We start from the raw sequence: 21,218 nt of genomic DNA, 5'->3' as shown, positions 1-21,218 counted from the left end.
ACAATGAGAAAACATCACTTGCGCATTCTGAAGAACAATGTCTTGGAAATTACCTCTACCAAGAGGAGCTAATTGCTGCATCTCATTTTACCTCCCGTTGTATTTTAGTTTGCTCTCTTGCTTCTTGTAGCTAAAGTGCATGTAAACAATATAATTGAACAGATTAAAAATCAACAGCCTATTTCTATGCACAAGCACCTTTGGTTGGTTGGTTTGCTGCTGCAGTTGGAAACAGTAGCTCGGGATGTAGCAGCTGAAGGAGTATCTAGCTTTGTGCAGGGGACAATAACACCATCACTTGATAACGAGGGCCTGCCTTACTTGGCAATGACAGTGGAGGACAAGGGTGCAACTGATCTGTTTCCAAAGTCCCGTGGGCAAAATTGCTGCTCACAACATGAAGTAGAGAAGCCATGGAGGCATGGAGGAGTATGTTGGTCTCAGAACCGGGAGCAGAGCATTCAAGTAGTTGCTTTTGGCAACTGGTTCCTGGCCAGCACTGCTTTCTATGACGAATGATGTTCCCCAGGCTAAATTGGTATCAATGAAAGATGAGAGCTGTGGAGCAGGGCTGTGTGCCAGGACCTCTCCCATCCAAGTCCAACACCCTGGATCCAGCTCCACTGGCTTTCACTGCAATGCGCCTCGTCATCGGTACCTTGCCGTTTTATCCAGAATGCAGCACCCGCATCTGGAATGGCCTCTCATCAATAGCTTATTAGGATATCGAGACTATGCACTCTCTCTTGGTTCACACAGATCTGTTGGATGCCCCTTATGCGCCCTACCTGAGATCTCTCTTATGGATAATGTGATCCGTTAAACTGGGTGGGGTGTCCTCTCTGTGACAGATCGATTATACTGAAAGGATGTTTGGCATAGCCATTGCTCTAAAATTAAATGGAAAGTTGACAGAAACATGTCAAGTCTTTTTAGTATTACTGTGTACTTTTCTTCTCTTTGTTTAGTTCACAATTATGCATTGCGGTTTTATGGACTGAGTTCTTCTTCCGGCACCATTAGGTGTTTGTACACAACTGTGCATGTGTGAGAAAAGAGAACTTAAGAAGAACAGATTAGGGAGAATTCACTTGTAGATTTGTCTAAGTGGGCTGAGCTTGTGGCAGTTTAAGAGAAGAACTGTACATCGTATAAAATATGTTCAAACAATGGATGTTTTCCTTGAGGGATACTTTTATTATCTGATGTTCTATTTTTACTCAACGATGTTTATGTTGCCTGCAGCACCCAGTTGCCTCGTAGCTCAAAGGACCTCACGCAGGATGCCAGTAACAGTGTTTTCCTGTAGAAAGATGACATTTATCTCAAAGAGCTGAAGAATAATTATTAGAGGAACGAGTCATCTGGGGAAAATATTGCATTCGTTTCTATCCAGTGGATGTAACAAACTATAATCTGTACGAAGGGAACTCAGTCTGCTACATGAGAGCTTCATTTGTGCTCCAAATACCCTCGTCTATTTACCATGATACTCAGCTGAGAAATGTGGACTCAGAGAGGCATAATATTTAAACTGCAAAGGATGCCAGCTACAGATTGGCTGATACCTTCCTTTTGTGATGCTACACACAGCCTCCCTTCAGGGGCAGCTAACCTAATCTTGGGGAAATGGCTTCCCACTCAGTGAATGGTTTGGTGGGCACAGAGCTCTAGTGTACCCACCAGGACTGTTGGTCCACATGTGAAGCCTGTATTGAAAATAACTATGAAAGCTGGAATATGATCCAGCCACCATATGTTTCCTCTTGAACTATTGATGGCTGAATTCCAGCTTTATTTATTTATTTTTGGATAAGGTTAACAAATGCCATCTCAGCTATTGGATGAAGCTGGGGCCTCACAGATGTCTCACTGTATACATGATTGCCCAGTGTAGTAATGGGTAAGTGGTTAGCAGGCTGCTTCTAGGGTTGGCTCAAGATATTTTGTTCCCTAATCCAAAGAACAAGATGGTGGACCACTCATTTTCCATGAGGTGCCTGGAAGGGCCTGTGGATTATTGATCCTCAAGGCAGCAGGATCCCTTAGGTCATCCTTGGTGGGTCCCGTGGACTGTCCTCTCTTTTCCATCACCTCGCTACCACCTAATGCCACCTAAACTGCCTCACTTTGCCTAATGGTAGAGTCAACTCTGCCTGCTTCCTTTTATGTACAGTTGGATGGGGATTATTATTTCTCACATCTAAGATAATTCACTGGATACTTTGGTTACAATAGGACCTGGATGTTGCAATGTTAGGCATTTGTGACCACAAGGCAGGGGAATACTGGCCTTTTAAGAGCATCTCACTCATGCACGCTTCTCATGCATTCTGAGACACATGTGGGTAGGATTCCTGGTTGCAACAGCCCTGAAGAAGCACAACTAACAAATAACTCAGGTCATGTTGTACAGATACTCTGGTTGACTGAGGATGATTGTCATATTATTATGTAAAAGCACAGGATGACTCCCAGGAGTTGTTCCCTTTTCTGAGAAATGCTGAAAATGTATTGCTTGCAGGGAGTAGTCCAAATTCCTGGCTTTCTGCCAGACTTGGAAACTATCAAATCATAATTTAGTTTGCAGAGCTGCTTGAAGGCCAGACTCAAACATATACTCTTCTTGTACTGGCTGGATAGTTACCACGAACAGGCTTCTGTATTTTCCCAGCCCCATAATCTGACCACTGAAAGGTATGTTCATTCCCCAAGTCCAGTATGTGGCGTGGAGGACCAGGAATGTAGCACCTGCCCTTCTTGATGGACCGAGATACCGAGGTCAATAGCCGCTCCTTCAGAAGTGCTTCGGCACAGGCCTTCGCTTCCAGGGAGGGGTGCTAGCTGAAAGTCCCTGTGCCAAAAGCCCCACAACATGCCCCTCCCTCCATGAAAAAGGTCTTCAAAAATCCTCCCGTGTCCAGGCTCTTCTTGGACTATCCGTTTTGCCTCCCGCTTCCACTTCTCGTTTACTATTGTGTGAACTGCTCTTTCTCCGTGCCGCTCTTCCCCCCCTGTTTGACTGGGGATATTAAGGCGAATATTTTATGGCCTTGTTCTATTTTACTAGTTGTATCCCAGGGCAGGATTATTTTATCATGAAAAGTTGGTAATAAATATCATAATTAAAAATAAATAAATAAAATAGAAGGAAGGGGGAAGGTAATAGAAACATTAATCTAAGACTGTTAGGTGACAGATGAAAACTACCTCTTGCACAGCTCAATAAATAGACAAATAAAACAAGTCCAGCCACTTCTTTCTATGCAGTGTGGGGGAAAGTGGTGGAGCTGCTATTGTAGTATAATGGTTAAGAGTGTGGGACTGGGGCTCGGGACTGGGGCTTCTGACTCTAGTCCCCACTCAGTCATGGAGCTCACCGGGTGATTCTGGGCCAGTCACAGACTCTCCGCCCAATCTTCCTCCCAGGACTGTTGCTGTGAGGATAAGACTGAGAGGAGGAGGAGGAGAATTCTGTAAGATTCCTCAAATTCCTCGAAAGGAAAACAGTGGGATATAAATATTATAATTTATTTTAAAAATTGTAGCTGGCAGTGTCAGACCAGAAGTTAAGTGGGCTTCTACATACATTGAATCAAGAAGCCTAGAAACTGTACAGTAGATGTGAAGTGTGTTTATTCTTGCTATATGCCATCAACTCACCTCTGACTTATGATGGCCTTATGAATAAAAACCTTCCAAGCCCCCCTGACAGCCTCTTTCCACACTTCCAAGTCCAGGGCTGTGGCTTCTTTTCTGGAATCAACCCACTTCGTATTTGGTCTTCCTTTTCTTCCTCTGCCCTCAACTTTCCCTAGCATGATCATCTTCTCCAAGGAGTTTTGGCTTCACAGAAAGACAGCCTCAGTTTTGGCATTTTTGCCTGCAGTATCCCCCATGTTCTTTAACATCTACATTCTGGGAGAGGTCATCCAGAGGTCTGGATTGAAGTATCATCAGTATGCCTCTCCTTTTCATCTAATCCAGCTGAGGAGGTGACAGCTCTGAACTAGTGCCTGGGCAGAGTGAGGAACTGGATGAAGGTCAAAAAATTAAACTTCAATCCAGATAAGAAGAAGGTGCTGTTGGTAGGTGGGTCATCTGTCCAGGTGAGTGGTTTCACCCTGTGCAGTACAGGGTTGCACCTCCCTGTGGGGCAGTTTGCATACCTTAGGAGTACTCCTTGACCCGGAGCTATCCTTGGAGTTCCAGATGACTGCTGTGGCAAGGAGCAATTCCACCAGCTTTGGCTGGTCCATCAACTACGTCCTTACCTGGACAGTCAGAGCCTAGCAACAGTAATCCATGCTGTGGTAACCTCACACTTGGATCATTGTAACTTGCTCTGCATGGGGCTATCCTTGAAAATGGTCCAGGTGCTTTAACTGGTACAGAATAGAACATCTAGGTTGCTGATGAGGACTGGATCGCATAAAGTCAGTCTTTTACTACCTTGATGGGTGACCAATTGAAGTCCAGGCCCAATTTAAGGTGTTAACATTTACATATAAAGCCCTAAACAATTTAGGGCTTAGATATTCAAAGGAATGTCTCCTTTGTACACCAGCCAGTACCCTAAGATCATCTGCTGGGGTCCTTCCCCGAGACCCTCCTTGAAAGAAGCTGGAAGAGTTGCTACCAGAAGAACACCTTTTCAGAAGTAGCATCTTGATTGTGGAATCTGCTCCCCAGAGAGGTATAAGTATTTATTTATTTATTTTTCTATTTATATCCTGCCTTTTTCCTACAAAGGGCTCAAGGCAGCTTACATCATCTCTCCTCCTCCATCTTCTCCCCACAACAACCACCCTGTGAGGTAGGTTGGGCTGAGAGTCTGTGACTGGCCCAAAGTCACCCAGCTGGCTCCATGGCTGAGCGGGGACTCGAACCCAGGTTGTCTGAGTCCTAGTCCCACGCTCTTCACCACTGCACCACACTGGCAGTATATAAATATTTTAAATAAATAAATAAATAAATAATAGTTGCTCGAGTGTTTGTTAGTGTGAAGAGTCATTCTTCGCTTTAGCTAATGATTGTATCCAGCGCAGAATCCGAACGGCCCATGATGGTTGCAAAGCAGCTGCCTCAATGCCTTCTTTCCAGAGCTGATGCTCACCTCAAGCATGTTCAGGCTGCACAGGCTGGGAGTCGGGGATGCAAAGCTGCGCTCGGATTGGGAATAGTTTTACCTAATGTGCAGTGATACTTTGAAGTGCAAAGTAACACTGGAATTCAGTGTTTTCTTAAGGAGGCAAAGGGGGATCATTTCTGGTTAGGGAGTTATTGGGACTTGCTGATTCAGGAACAAGAAGAGGGACTATCATTCAATTCTGTCTCTAGACCAAGAATGCAAACCATCTAAAATTCGGACCAAGCTCCCGAAGTCGATTGCAGCCAGCCTTGGCAACTTCCAATTTCACGTGGTCTTTTTCTCCCCACTAGGATCCAAAACTGGTGCCAGAACAAAACTGGCAAACACTTCTGTGAATAAAAATATTCTCTTCAGTATGTACATTTTTAATTCTTGTCCTTGTTTCTGCTAAAACCATCCATACTCCCTAAATTATACAATCCTAGAAATGTCATGGAATGAAACGTGTTTCAATCATTGCTTCTGATGGATGACAAGGTGCAAAAAATCAATTGAAAACTCATATTCTCTCTTAAGTAAAAGCACTTTCACTCGAACGGGCATTACTCCTGCCACGATGGGGTTGTCACAAACGCTTATCATGATCAGCATGTATGAATCTCACACTGGACTCCCACCACCTCTGGGTTTTGTTGTTGTTGTTTTAAATAGTACAGACATGGGATTTGCTGCTATGAAATGTGTGGTGGCCACGAGGCAGGATTTTTTTTAATGTATTCAACATTTGGGATTATAGCTTTGTGAAAGTCTACTAACAGTCTTTCCCAGATGTCCCCAGACGTTGTGGATCATAACCAGCATGGCCAGTGGTCAGGAATGGCGAGAGGGTGCCAGGTTATGGAAGCCTGGTGTATCAGCTAGCAACTATACCATCTAAATCAGGGGTCCTCAAACTTTTTCAACAGGGGGCCAGTTGAAAGGCGCCAGTGGCAGGCGCGAGGGGGTGGGGGTGGCAGGTGGGTGCGTGTGGTGAGGCAAGGCTGGGCAGGGGTGGGTGCGCGCAGCAAGGCAGCACGAGGCGTGCATGGCAAAGCAGCGGCTTGCTTGCTCAGAGATTGTTTTCTCCGAGCGAGTCCAAAAAGATCTCCATGTGAGCAAGCTGCTGCTGGGCGCCCAGCCGACGAGGCGGGTGGCGGTGAGTCCAAAACCTCTGAGGTGGGCCGAATCCGGCCCACAGGCCGTAGTTTGAGGACCCATGACCTCAATGAGTAGAGTCCCACCTACAGGGTCTTGCAAGAAGAAATGCTTGGCAGCACCTATAAGAATCTGGACAAAAAGGATGGATTTGGTGAACTTGGGTTTGATGCAGCAAGACGGTTTTTGCTGCCCACCCGTTCAGGGAGGATCACATTTACACAGTGGGGTTGCTTTGTCTTGCTTTGTTTTCTGTCATGCCCCTGCTAAGCAGCAAGGAAGGCCACACACGCAGGCTTCCCAGAAGCATCCCGGGTTGCCCCGGACAGGTGTTCTTAAACACACATTATGATGAAATGTTCCATGTGATCCACACTGGGGCTGTCAGGAGGGGGGTGGAGACGTATTCCACAGGTCTTGCACATGGGATGTGTCAGACATGCCTTAGGATGTGGGAGATGCTCAGGGCCATTCCTTGCCCCCGTGGAGCTGGGTGTTTTGACAATGTGAAAGATAAACAGCAGCATACCACCACCTTGCACTTAGGGATACGTGAGGCGAGTTCCATGTGTATATAATAGATATGTCTAAGTCCATTTCTGCATGTGTACATATAATATGTGTGCATATTTCCAGTTCAAGTAAGCTTTTCTTTCTTTTGGAGGAGAAAAATGACACAAATAGGAAACTGGGTGGGAATCCTCCCCTGACAGGCTTAATGGGGCCGAAGAATTTTCTCTTGTGCTAAGGAGGTGACTTTCCTCCAAGGTTAGTCGAGCAGAAGCTGGGCTGTCTATGAGGCTTTGGTGGCAATTCAGCTGCAGGAAGGCAGATGATATGTCTCAAGAATTGATTCTTTTGTGCTTCTGTTTCTCTAAATGCTGATGCAGGGAGGGAGGGAGTGTGGTAGAGCGACTAACAGGGCCACCTTCTAACCATGCTGCATATTTCAGCAAGGGCTTGTCCAGCACTTGGCTTTTGGGAAGGACATTCTTCCAATGCTAGCAGGCTTCAGTATGAAAAAAGAAAGTCTTAAACAGGTTTCAATCTTCTCCTAAGGCCCTGCACCTTTCCTTCTGAAACTCTGCAGATTTCTTGTCTGGAGGGGCCGCTATCACATGCCCTGTTTCATTCAAATTGCCTCCAAGCCCCCTGTGAGCGGGAAGCTAATTACTAAACCTCCCCCTGCATGTGGGGAGTCACCTTCCACATAGACCTACAGTTCTGAATCTTTGCGGTTCTCTTACGTAGGGAAACCTCCATGCTGTCTGCCAGCTTAGAAGAATATTCAGCTTAAGAACATAGCAGGAAAATTGTGTCCCCCTTCCCCTTTCCCCTTTTTCTCTTCCTCTCCCTCTTGAGGAGGGATACAATCAAAATGTAAAGACTGTTCTTGTGCAAATTGACCTAAGCAGAGTCAGACCATTTTCTAAAGGAACAAATAGGAGTTCAGGGCAAATCTTGTGACTGGTGCATAGCTTGCATTGATACATCACGCAGAAGTTACAGTCTGTGTCTCTTTCTGGCTGTTTATGGACTTGAGATGAGCTCTGAATGCAATTTCAACATTCCTCCCTCCCTCCCTTGCTTCAACACTTTAAAAACAATGCTTTCCAAGGTATTTTTATTTTGACACATTAAAAATGGGAAAAATATTCAAGGGACTCCCTGGGGAGTGCGGTTTCAGCAACAGAAACAATTGTCTGAATCTATTAACAGGAAATCTTGGCGTATCCTCAGAAATACAGGATGAAACTTGAATTGTCTGGAAAGAAAAAGAAAGCTTGTTGAGCCTCGCAGTCCACACCTGTAATAAGGATAATTATGGCGCCTGCTGTACACTGCTGGTCATTACCATAGCAACAGACAATGTTTCATTACATCACCGACAGCATGCAAAGAAACATGCATTAGAAGAGTAGCACTTTGGTGGGACATTGTGCAAGGCTGTGATGGGGAAGGGGGAATGAAGATGTACGCAATTGTGAATGTAAGCATTTGGGCATCCCGTGGCAGGGGTACGGCCAAGCAGCAAATACGAGGACAATAGAGCTGAGGAGCACAGCAGAATTTTAAAGTCACCCAAACTACCAGTTGTTGTGTGTGTAGCACTGTGCAGGGTGAGGATGCTTCCTCCTGCCCGACTGTTAAAGTAAATTGGAATGAGGTGTTAAGAGAGGAGGCAGCCCCCAAAATGTCAGCCTTGCATTAAGCTCTTCCCCTTTCCCCCAGTCAGATACAGTTGAACGCCACCTCCCGATACCATTACGTTAGATATTTCCTTAATTGTACCCGTGGGAGTCGGTGATGGAGGCTTGAGGAAGTGTCGGTAGAAATAAAAGGATGACATCAGCATAGAAAGTCACTTGTACTAAATGAGACAAGAGGGGGTGAATTCACCATTGGACTGCTTTTTGGGTCCTTCAATATTGGGGAGGAGGACCTGGGAAGGTGAGACGTTGGCACCTTTCAGCAACTCAGGGAAGAAGAAGCAAATCATGAGAACGTTGAGAGATTTCCTGGTTTCTGCTGGTAGGCAAAGCCCAAGGGTTGAGCTACAGAGTGCTCATCAAGCAGCTGGTCATGCAAGCTTCTGGGTCATGTTGAGAAGAAATTGGCCACTCTCTTGCACCTGATGTATAGGAAAGTATGAGAATGGCAAGATTCTCACCACAACATGTCAAGTCCATACAGGTTAGCCACTTACAGTGCCACAGACGTGAGTTCACAAGAGCTGAACAGGGCTGTGAAGGACAGCACATTGTGGAGAGCATTCATTCATGGGGTTGCCATGAGCTGGAAACAACTTTGCAATATGGAACGACCACAAAATTTGCCCACAATCATGCATATTCAATGTTATTTGCACTAATATAGAACTGTCAGCTGTGCCATCCCCTGCTGTACACAGTTTTGTATAGATGTTTCAGTTGAAAAACTCCAGTGCGAAGTTTGAAGAAAAGCAAATTTAGAAAGAGAATAGAGCTTTGGTTTGCAACCATAGTTTGCAAAAGCAAAATTAGAACTGAGAAACCTTTCCCTGCCATCCCTAGCAAAAGTGCACAACATTGTGATATCGCCACATACATATTTTTATCGCTACACAGTCTGGTCAGAGTTCTGATGGACTCAGGTTTAAGGCTGGCTACCAACTCAGGCCTTAACCTTTTCTAGTTATATGGAATGAGTGGAAACATTCTGGGGAAAAAGAGAAAATGTTCTGGCTACATAGAAAAACCTTGATGTTGTGTTGTTGTTACGTGGGTTTTTAAAAATGCTTTTACGTTCTGTTTGTGGGCTTCCCAAAGGGATCTGGTTGGTTCTGTGGGAAACAGGATGTCTGTCTGTTCTAGCAGGGACCCCATTACAGACGTAAATCTAATATCCACCCTATAGAACACTTAATATTTATTTATTTAAAACATTTTTATGCTGCCCCCATCGCAACGAAGCCTTGGGGCGGCTCATAACAGAAACACAATACATAAATAATAACAATATAACAATAAAAAAATTATTTAAAAACCCCCGGTGCATCTCGGCTAAAAATTTAAAATCCTATAAATACAAATAATTTAACAATTAAAATAAGTTTTAAATAAAAAGGTCTTAGCCTGGTGCCGAAAAACAAATAATGACGGCGCCAGGCGGACCTCTCTGGGGAGCGCATTCCCTTGCAGTGTTGAGGGCCCATTCACTTTCTCTCTCACCCTCCCCGTCTCTTTTTATAAATATGTTTATCTGGCATGCTGACAATTTTTTTCACAAACTCATCTTATATTCACACTTAACTAACAAATTTATGGACTGTCTGGTGTTTCATTCCTGTATTTCCCACTCTTTCCAGATGACCTCTGTATGGCAGAGGAAGAGTGAAAAACAAGATTTTGGCTTAGTTATTAGGGACAATGGCGCATCTCACATACCTCAAAAAAAAAAAAAAAAAAAAGGTAGAAAAGATGTTCCTGCCTTTGGAGTATGACACAAACCTAGAATTTCCATCTCCAAACAATGGGCTGCATCATCATCATAATACTTTGTTATTTGGAAAAGTGAATTGGAAGCAAAACTGGTGGAACCTGGTAGCTCCCATGCCAGTGGCTCCAACCTCAACTTTTCAGGAGCTCTCCATGGTGGTGAAGCCAGTGCCAAAAAGAGGTTCAGCACCATGAACTTCCTTTGAAGTCTGGACTGAAACTCGGAGTGGATACGCTACCTCACTGACATGGAAGTCACCAGCCACTGCTGAATAAAAGAAAGGAGGAGAAATTTTAGTGGGAGTCCAGAGTCCAGACCCTCTTGGCTGCCCTAAATCTAAATCTGTACTGGGAGGTTTGGGTTCATGGTGCACACAGTGTTAGTTACACATTGGAAGCTTTCACCTGGTAAGTGGCAGATTTTATTCCTCTACATGTTGAATAATGGCAGTAATGCCTACTTCCAAGTATTTTGAAACTGGAAGACCATGCCCAGCTGGCTGAGGTTGAAACACAGCTTAAGTTGCAGTTCCTTCTTGTTGACTTCTCATGCTGACTTGTCACAAGGAGATACATGTATGTGTTTTGATAGGCTGATCAAGAACAGAACGTGCTTTAATAATAATAGAATTCATGTCTGGTCTCTTCAGTTATTTAACCAGCTCTTGGATATTTTCCTTTTCATAGAGATCAACAGGGATTATTTGTGTGTACACGTGTGTGTGTGCATGCGTATTTGGCACAGCTGCAGTCCTGGGCACAATGTGTTGTGAAAATTAGTTTACTTCCACTTAAAATCACACTCTGAGGCTACTGCAGACATGGAGTTGGGAAAAATCTTTACACAAACTTGCTGTCACTGTGAATATACCGTGTTTAAAAATAGTTTGTCATTTCCAAGAGTTCAAAACAGGAATAGTTGTTAGCAAAAGCTGGCTTGAGAAAGGCTAAGTCTGCAATTAAAACGATCAAGCGGCTGGAGCAACTGCTGTACCAGGAAAGGTTAGAACCTCTGGGATTGTTTAACTTAGAAAAACGGTGAGCAAAGGGGGACATGACAGAAGTGTTCAGAACTACACAAGGCACAAAAACGTGGATAGCGGAGCTTTTCCCTCCCCTTTTTATAATGCTGGAGCCCAGAGTAGCCTCACAAAACAGAATGGTGGAGGAATCAAGACAGATAAAAGGTCTTCACACAGTGATGGGATACTCTAAGAGATAATTATGGTCAACTTGGGTGGCTTGAAAAGAACAGGCAAGTCCATGGAGGATAGGACTGTAACATGAACTGGCTTTTGAAGCTCTAGAGGGCAAAGGAAGGGTTAATACTGTAAATGACAAAATGTTGGAAAAACCAGGTGGCAGCCGAGTTGGAAGCTGGTGCCCAAGGTCTCCTGGAGGCACCATCCTCCCTTTGTGATGAGGGGTGAGAACGATCAGAAAATATGGCCTCAAGGATGCCAGAGATCACAGCCATGACTGGCTAAAGACTGGCACCGGGAGTAAATGGCTGGCCCCAGGAATTGGGAGAAGGGCCATCTCCCCACAGGTCAGCTGACCTGCGCAGGGGGTGCATAAAGCCCAGGAACAGAGCAGCCTCTTGTTCCCCCCTTGGGATGTTCTGACAGTGTTCTGACATTGCTGTGTTGCCCTGCGTATCTTGTGCCTGTGGAAGGCAGACTCTCTCCATGTATAGCTGAGGCTAGGATTTAGCTTTGTTGTTTTCTGTCTGAGTGGGCCAATGAAACTCCAGGAGGCAGAGCTTCTTGGTTGGCCGTACAGAGTATTGTTACTGCTGTCCAATTTCCCCTTCCCTCTCCCTCTTTTACCTGGTTTTATCCTTTTAGCCTCTGTGCTTTAGTCCCTCCACCCCTATATTTTATCGTTTCAACAAACTTGTTTTGTTCCCCAAGCTTGGGCTTGTCCTATGCTGAATCCAGTCCAGAACCCAGCCCAGGGTTCTGAGATCAGGAAGATTCTGGGCCCAGGAGGCTGCAGGGGTGGGCAGTCCAGGGTTGATGGGTTTCCATTGCAATGGCTCTCCAAGGCTTTGCTTCATAATGGCTACTTATTACCTCTTGTATTGGTAGCAAGCATTATGCTCCTCAGTAGCCATTGAAGAGGCACATCGGCAGGGGGGCAGCATTGCTCTTGTACCCCCCTTGCGTGTTTCGTAGAGGCACCTGGTTGGCCCCTGAGTGAACACAGTGCTTGTCTAAATAGGTCACGGAAGGGGAACGTCAGGCTGAAGGACCAAGTTTGTCCTTCTGGAGATTCTCTGTTTGTTTACTGGCAAGAAGAATATTAAACTACAATTAAAAAATAACCCGCCCCCGCACCTTTGATTTTGCCCACCATAGGGGTGCTGGTGCAGCCCCTGAGAAGAGAGTTTCTTTAAAACCCAGGCTGAAAGAATCTCCCAACTCCTGAGTCAGGCTTTTGGCCTGATCCAGCATGGCTTTTTGTTTATTAATCCTGTGAATGCTCACCCAGAGGTAGGGGCTGAGAAATCTGTGTGTTTCACTATCTATAATATTCACATTTTCTCATGCATAAATCAGTTTTAACCCATTTTTCCATCAGTTTGCATTCTTAAACATGGAAAATTTGTATGCATTTTCATGCCCATGAAAACCTATGTGGATTTTATACACAATTTCCTCTAACACACACATGTACACACACATTGTTAAGCTTTTCCACATAAAGCATATACATTTTCTCTCTGTTGTATAAATTTTCCTTTGGTGAACTATACTGCACAATTTGGAGAACTGCGGAACCTGAAAATTAACAGTGCTTTAGCAGACGTAGTAGTTTAGGAAATGAAAAGTAGGTCAGTACATATTAAATTGTGAACCAAGCCAGTTTTGTCCCTCATTTTTTCCAGGAGTCAACTGCACTAAACTCAGTGGGGTTTACTTCTGAGTAAACATGGTATCTGGCCACAAGGGACTTAACTCCGGGGTCCCTGGTGTGAATTCCATCTCTATTATGAATTTAGGTATCTGGTTTTGGGTAAGCAATTCTCTCTGATCTTCAGTCTCCACTTCTGTAATGGGGGTGGGGGAGGAACAAACTACTGACTTATCTCACTGGGGTTTCATAAGCAGTACAACTTAATAGTCCATGTTAACTGCTTTGAACATTTTCAAGTGTCGCACAACTGTTGTTGGTGAGATTAGCTTGAGATAAAAGAAAACCCCAGTCAGCAAGGACATTAAGTAAAACAATATCATTTTAGAACTAAAGATTCAGACATTTAGAAACACAGAAACATAGAAACAGAGCGAGTCAGAAGGGGTCTCCCAGGCCATCTAGTCTGACCCCCCGGCTCCAGCCAGCTCCACTAATGACATGTCTGCCTTGTATTTCTGTGTAAGTTTTGAGTTACACAGCGCTCTTCCTCTGATAGGAAAAGAATGAACCTAAGTTTAGAAGATGCAATGTTCTGACCTGTCTGACATTTAGCTTCAAAATATTAATGGGGAAAACCTCAAGAGACTTATTAGATTAATCATTGGCTTTATGCAAAATGAAGCGGTGGTGTGCTAGGACAGAGTAGTAATGCAGGCTCTCTTCTGGATAATCCAAAACCCAGGAATCTTCTGAATCTGTTCCTGGTACTAACTGGAATTCACAGATGTCATGTCAGATGGAAAAGAGAAGCAAAGAGACACACCACATTTGTGAGATGATTAACTATGATATGGACAGACTGTCCAATATGGTGGCCCATGACCCTCTGAGCTTGGAAGATTATGGGCGTCCAGTGGAAAGTGTGGGGTGAGAATGGCCTCCATGCCCCTCCTGCCCTCCTAAGCACTTAGGGAGGCAATTTTGGCTGTCTGACTGTTTTAACTCTGCCCATGAAATGAAGGGGCTGAACTAAGGGTGGGATTCCTCATCTCCCACTGTTCCCTTGCTCTTTCTCTCCATGCTTTCTGGAGTGCCCCCGTGCCTTCATAGCAGCTCGGCAGTTACACTGGTGACTTCAGAGCTTCAGAGGGAGGCAAGCTGTGCAGGCGGGGGGGGGGGGGGGGGTGCCCCAGTTCTGACTTCACAGAACTTTGATCTTGCAGCCACCGGACTGTGCCTGTATGATGTTCAGCTTTCTTCATTTGTGTCCTGCAAATGTACATTCTCGGATTGCTATGATGCCACATTATTTTATTTACAAGGAAAGTAATTCATTAAAAACATTCAAATGCACTTAAAAAATCTACTTAAAATCATGGGGGATGCTGTGATAATTAAATGTCATGCTGGTACACCACGCAAAACTGGATGAAGGCTAGGACGAAAATGTGATATAAACAAACAAACAGACTTCCTCAGTGATAAGAAGACATTTACAACTCGTATTCAAGTACGCAATAGGCATCATTCTACATAAAAATCCTTTGAAATGGCTGCTCACTTTAATGGGCTTTTCAGGTGAAGCTGTACTGAACCACAATAAAAGCAGGAACCCCGCTGAGCACATATAAGCCACGAGCAGCAAGGTTTAATTATTTGCCAAGAAAATGCAGCGAGCTTGGTAATGGGCGTTATTCAGCATGATCCACGGGGAAGGAATATCCTGCGGTGGAGACAGTTTCCTTCATTTGGGGACAGGAGTTGTGGGTGGCAAGAACCTTCCGGGCTCCATTCTAGGGGTGCTGAGGAGCAGAGATGGGGTGAGAGCACTCTGCTGGGAAAAGATTCCTGGCTCCCACAAAGTGAGCATATGTTTGGGCATCAGTGGCCTGTGACACTTTGGCTTGCTCTACTGTCCTAGAGTTTGCGCTGCACAACTTCGGTCCACCTTCTGGTGCAACCATTCCAAGGCAACGTGCTCAAATCAGTCTGAAGGCCTCTTGGCCTCCTTCATCACAACAGGTGACGAGCCCTTAGGACCGGCTAGGTTGGCTGCTCAGCCTCACCGCATCTTGCCACAGATCTCACCCTCAAAGAACAATCCACTGCACTCATTCACCAGGTTCATGTTTGCTGCTACTCTTGTAGTGAAGGGCAAGATTTGCCCCTTCTCAGTGCTTTTTTGGTAAGAAAAAAGGTGCTGGAACTCATGAAATTATTTACCTTTTGCACATAGTCAATCACTGTACTCACGCACACACATCAGTTGTATAACGAAACGTAACAGTCACCGTCCGCGGAAAGCACTCAGCGTGCGACCACACAACCAATCACAAGCCGAGCAGTGCCACAAGCTGAGCAGCACCATCACAACCAGCGCGGACGAAGTGCGCATGCATCGGATTCGACACAGAAGCAACCCGCATGCACCGTTTTAATTATTTTGCTGCCTACCTGCTACGCTTGACAGGGCAATTCAAATCCATGTGGACCAAGTATCAAATTTTCAAAAGTTACTTTTAAAACTTGGAAAATCTGTTGAAAAAAGGTGCTGGAACTCTGTTCCGGTGCATTCTATCACAAAAAAAGCACTGCCCCTTCTCCTTTTGAACAAGTGTTGAACTACTGGGAGATCAGGTAGAATGGACGATATTCCACTTTTCAAGAGCATAATGTTCTGATTCCTCCAAGAAAAAAGTTAAGGAGAAACCTTTTTGATGTAAAGCATTGGTTTAAATCAAAGTGATGCATTGGTTTGATGATTTAAATTGAATGCAGCATAACTGCATCTGAAATAATATGATAAGCCTGTAATCAGATATTTGCTCTAGATTACACCTCTTGCAATGTGAAGACCCCTGCGTGTTTTTTGTTTGTGGGATTATTTTCAATGAATAAAACTTGTGGATGTTATCTTTTCATTATAATAATAAGCAAGACAATAATAGGTAGTGATAAAACAAACAGTTTGTAAGGAAAAAAAGACAAAGATTCACTTTGTTAATCATGATTAGTACAAAGTAGTTCATCAGCCCCCTTTAAAGGCATGATATCAGCTGCTGTTGAAATGCTTCCTTACTTTTGCACCAGCAATAAAAAGGATTGTGAAATTGCCATTCAGAATACTAGCAAGAACCATAAAGCACACCATCTACATAACATTGAAACATCATACAATTCTTGTACTAGTTGCATTGACTACTAATATTTGTGGGCCCAATTCACAATGATGATGATAACTTTTAAAGTCCTACTGATATGGGACCAAGCTATCTGAAAACTAAGGTCTGCTCTGGAGGTCCTGCCCATGTGCCCACCAGTGAGGATGAAGAGCATGGGGAACAGGGAATTCTTGAAGGTGGTCTCACATTTGCGGAACTCCTTTCCAATTGCCATGCTTGGCCTCTCTACACTGAAGCTTAGGAAGTTATGTATTCAGTGCTGCCTTCCTTTAAAAATGTCTGGCTTGTGTAATTTAGACTGCCCTCCATTCATGGAGGCTCCTGAATTGAGAGGCTTCCAAGATTCCCAAGCTTTGTTGGGCAGAATCCAGCAGAGTTGGAAAGGCAGGAGAGACATTCTTCGTCAATGTGTTCAGCCCATTCATTGAGGGTATATCAGAGAGGGATGAAAGGAGGCTGGAGGAGGCTCAGGGTAAATATTATCCTGGCTTTTCTATTCTTTTCACTTCTTTGCCTCCTGAAACACACCTCTCTGTGCCATCTGTTCAAATGTTGGATCATTAGGACCTGTGTCCATGGCATTATAAGAGATGTACATTTGTCCTTAGAGTGCTATGATATTAGTCTTTTAGATGTCAAAGGGACACAGAAAACCAAGCATTTGCTTCCAGGAAGCAAGCAGATAATGTAAAAGAACATATGCATCAGTAAATACAAAAGTGTATTCCAATACAAAGTTTAGCCATGGTATAATCTCCCCAAAGAGACAACTATTCAACATTGACAAAACATATGATTAAAGGAAGCATTGACAAAACTATATCTCCAGCAGTTAGCTGACTTAGACAAACCCTTGATAATGAAATTTTGTGGCATCCAATAACCATGAAATAGAAGTTTTTGTCAAAGATGGTGGAACGTGAGAGCCACTGAAACATCAGATATGGATGCTAAAGGAACAGTGCTTTGCTTAGATTGAATAAGTACACTTTCCCTAAATGAATTCATTTGAGAGTACACTATTTTGCCATTGTATACCTTTTTGGCAAGGTACTTTTGCTAGGATAATGCATTCCTGTGCGATATTTTAACTATTTTGCAATTTGTGTGCACACTTTCATGTAACATATGGATCATTGTGTGGACGTTTCTCAGGTGTGTGCATTCTTGTGCATATTTTCATGTAATGCTGCATTTGGGGACATGCATATTTTTGTGCGCAGTGCCGTTCCTATTTGCTCATTGGTTTGATGGGGCAAATGTGGTAAATTCCCTGAAAAGTTCGGAATTCATCACCCATCCCTGGATCTCACTCAACTCTGGAAAACTGCTGACTCTCAGCTGCCTTCCCATTGTGAGCAATTCATGCACTGGACTTGTCTCCAAGCTCTCAACGATGATGATACCAGAGGCACAATATTCATGTCATTGGAGCTGGCGCTCATCCCTCCCACTTGGAGTTGTTTCTTTAGGCAGAAAAGAGGTCTCCATCAGCGGCAGGCCCTGCTTGTCCCAGGGAATAGATGCCAGGATTTCTGTCGTCAATTAATGCCTTTCATTCTAACAAATGAGCTGGTGAAAATAACAAGCGTTCATTAACAGGTACAGCAGGCGCAAAGTGATCATCATAGTGACGGAGGAAGAGATACGCATCAGGTGCAAGGGAGGAAATAAATGATGAACCCTCACTAACGATTAATCAAAACATTATAGCTGCAAGACGGGGCTCTCTTTTTGTAAGCAACTGTCAGAAATGCAGATCTTTGACACAAGGTAGTGATGCGAATAATGTGAGATTTCTGCCCCTTGAGTAGACCTTAATATTTCATTCAGAACATGCAGTTTAATGAGAAATTTCAAAAATATGGGTAACTTTGTCACTGGAAGTAGGAATGTACAAACATAGCATTCGGAAGTCATTCCGCATATAAATTGCCATGCTGTTCTGGACAGACTATACCTGTATGTACCTGATGATCTTGTTCTCAGGTTCTGACCCATATCAACAGAACAGCTTTCTTCAATGCAGTGCCCTTCAAATGTTCTGCAGTACAACCCTGACAAACCCCAGCCAGCCTGGTCAATGTTCTAGCGCTATGGAAGCTCTGCATGGCTGGGGAAGGCTGGACCAGGGGACACTTTTATCAGTGAGTGAAGCACGTGTGATGTGGACTAATCCATTTGGTCAAAATAGAAATGCTGCCCGAACAGCATAGAGGCATCCTAACTTAAGGTGTTTTTTTTGCATCTCAGCATCAGGTTTTGTCTCCTGGAATGGCAAATGTTGGAAGTCACTTTCTAAGGATAGCATGCTTATGTTTTTTCCTATCTCTGTGTATGCAACAGGGCAAGCCAGCACCACCTTTAGGACAAAATGAGCAGCAACCCCCATCGCTGTTGCTTTCGAACCCTGTGGGCATCACCCTGCGTGCTTCGTAGCACCCCCCGTGCCTGCTCAGGTACGCTGCTGTCGCCTGGTCAAGTGGAGGACGCTACCTTCTTGCAGGTAGCTTCTGCAATTGGAATGGGGTATTGATCTGTCACTGAAAGGGTTAAATAATTTTGCTACCGGGAGACTGAAGAGGCTGCTTCAAATTGCCGGTGCCTGGAACAGTAGGATGGTCTGAATGATTGTGTTGGGAAGACAGACAAGAAGACCCTCTTGAGGATCTCTGAGTGGGATGGCGTAACATCCTGTCCTGCAACAGCAGGGGGTGTACCTGATGGCCTTCACGGCCCCTTCCAGCTCTACTCTTCTATGATTCTATATTTAAGATGACTGCAGATCTATTTTCCAGACCTGATTCATGGGCAGGAAGACCCTGGGCTTGTGATTTTATGCCAGGCAATGCTACAGCACAATGCCTCTAACTGAGACAGCAGAGAGTGGGCTTCAAGAAGAAAGAGGGGAAAGCGGCTTTTACAAATGGCTTTCTGCAACACACGGTGGGGTCATGGCAAACCCCGTCTTGCAGAGCTGCCAGTCAGTTCAAGACAGCTGAATGCCAGGCAGCAAGGCAAGCCTTCAGCGAAGCTGTCCAACAGTCCCAGATTAGTCTGGTACTGGCAGTGCTGGAGTTATTCCCAAAATGCAGGGGAATAAACAGTGAGATCTGGGGGGAACCAACACCACAGCTTTGATTGTGGAATGGGTGGATTGTGGAATCTCACCCCCATGGTCCCCAGTTTTTAACTGGAAGATTGTTTCATTACTCATCGTGGACCCCCCCAGAGAAATGCGGGTAGAATTCAGGTAGAAAATGCTCAGTTTCATTTCCCTGCATAGATTTGGGAAACTGTGGCCTATATGAGACTCTAAGGACAAAACCCTACATGTGTTCAGAAACAAGCAAGCAAATAATTCCACAATGCTCAGCATTCCTCAACCAGCTGACTTTAGACTGTAACCTGCAAAGAATTTTAACCCCTTGCTTTCTGAAGATAGAATATCTTCTGAACTTGGTCATTGCCTCATTTCTGAAGATGAGACTTGAAATCATTACCAAACTTGAACTTATCTCTGAGCCAAAATTCATTCTTCCCTCCCTCCCTCCCTCCCTTACAAAGAGCTCAAGGCAACTCTTCCTGGTGCTTTTGGTCTTATCCTCCCAACAGCAACCCTGTGAGGTAGGTCAGGCTGAGAGTTTGGGGCTGACCCAAAGTCACCCAATTGGCTCCATGGCTATGTGGAAGGTAGAACCCAGATCACCAGAGTCCCAGTCCTGTGAACTTAACCACTACATCACTTTTTAATGCCAAGTTCCATTGAACCTTTAACTGCCATGGTGTTTTAGGTTCTGGAATGAACCATCAAGTCTAGATTTAAGACCTGATACCTGATGCGGCAATTCTAACACACTTTCAGATTTAACCCTTGAGGGGAACAATATTATGATCTGCACTCCCGAGAGATCTCTCCTATGCTTTGTCTGCAAGAGGCAGGAAGCGTGAGGGGGGGAAACAGCACTTTCATCTTCAATCCTCCATGTAAGTGCAAAAGCCAGCTACGTGGATGCAGCTGACTTACCTTTTGGAGGCTGGGGAGAACACTGGATAGCCTGTAAAATACCATGCATCATGGCTTTCCCCCTCCCCTCCCCCCCACCAGAACGCCCCCTTTTCTACCTCTCCAGCTTCTCTTATGACATCACAGCTGTGACCTCATAGGAGAAACATCGAAACAGTGCAAGTCAGAAGGGGTCTTCCAGGCCATCTAGTCTGACCCCCGACTCCAGCCAGCTCCGCTCACGATGTGCCCAAAAAGAAGCTTTTGACCAAGGGTGAGAGTGGGGAGGAACTGGAGGAGGGAAGAAGTGTAGCTGGATTGCCTCTGCTGTGCTTGTAGCCCAGTTTATGGGCACAGGCAGTGGTGGTGCGCGGCATCCCGTTACACCTGAGATGCTGCCTAGCGTGCCATGGGAGTGCTCAGTGGGTCCCAGAACTTGCTTTATTTCAACCACTTCATTTTTACTTTTGGACTTCAGGTTTATTTTTAGTTTTTGCACTCTGGTTTCTGGATTTAGTTACATAGGTGCCACCTTTAACTCTTCACATGCTAGAGGAACTTAGAAATGCTTTTGCTTAGCTTCTAGTGTTCAAGTATGAAGCAGCGGGAAGTCAAGAGTAAGTCAAAAGTGTGGCATGACTGAGTTCAGTTTTAAAATACGGGCAGAGAGCAGATGGGCACTGAGAAAGAATCTTGTGATCTAAAGAAATCGTGCTTGGAGATCAGTCCGCCACCTGCCTTCCTACCTGTACCAGCTTTGCCAACGGTAATCCCCTTTGTTGCTCTCCAGTTTATGACATGCTCTTTTTTGCTGGTAGCAACGGAATCACAATATGCTCCCAAATCATGTCCCCATAATCTTCATGCTAAATGTCTCCATTCTGAGGGAGGGATTAAGCCTTAAACAC

At 44.7% G+C, this 21,218-nt stretch overlaps 1 long non-coding RNA gene across 1 annotated transcript; it reads left to right on the top strand.

Annotated features, from left to right (window-relative positions):
- Window positions 1-932: 932 nt before the first annotated feature.
- Window positions 933-15,525, top strand: LOC123029744. Its single transcript, XR_006415978.1, has 3 exons — window positions 933-943; window positions 8,972-8,980; window positions 15,298-15,525. It is a non-coding gene; the product is annotated as an uncharacterized LOC123029744 (long non-coding RNA).
- The last annotated feature ends 5,693 nt before the right edge of the window (window positions 15,526-21,218 follow it).

The sequence above is a fragment of the Varanus komodoensis genome, unplaced genomic scaffold (genome assembly GCF_004798865.1).
Source record: "Varanus komodoensis strain SLA01 unplaced genomic scaffold, ASM479886v1 scaffold40, whole genome shotgun sequence".
Classification (NCBI taxonomy): Eukaryota; Metazoa; Chordata; class Lepidosauria; order Squamata; family Varanidae; genus Varanus; species Varanus komodoensis.
The sequence above is the reverse complement of the archived record's forward strand: the minus strand, read 5'-3'. Positions and strand labels throughout refer to the sequence as shown.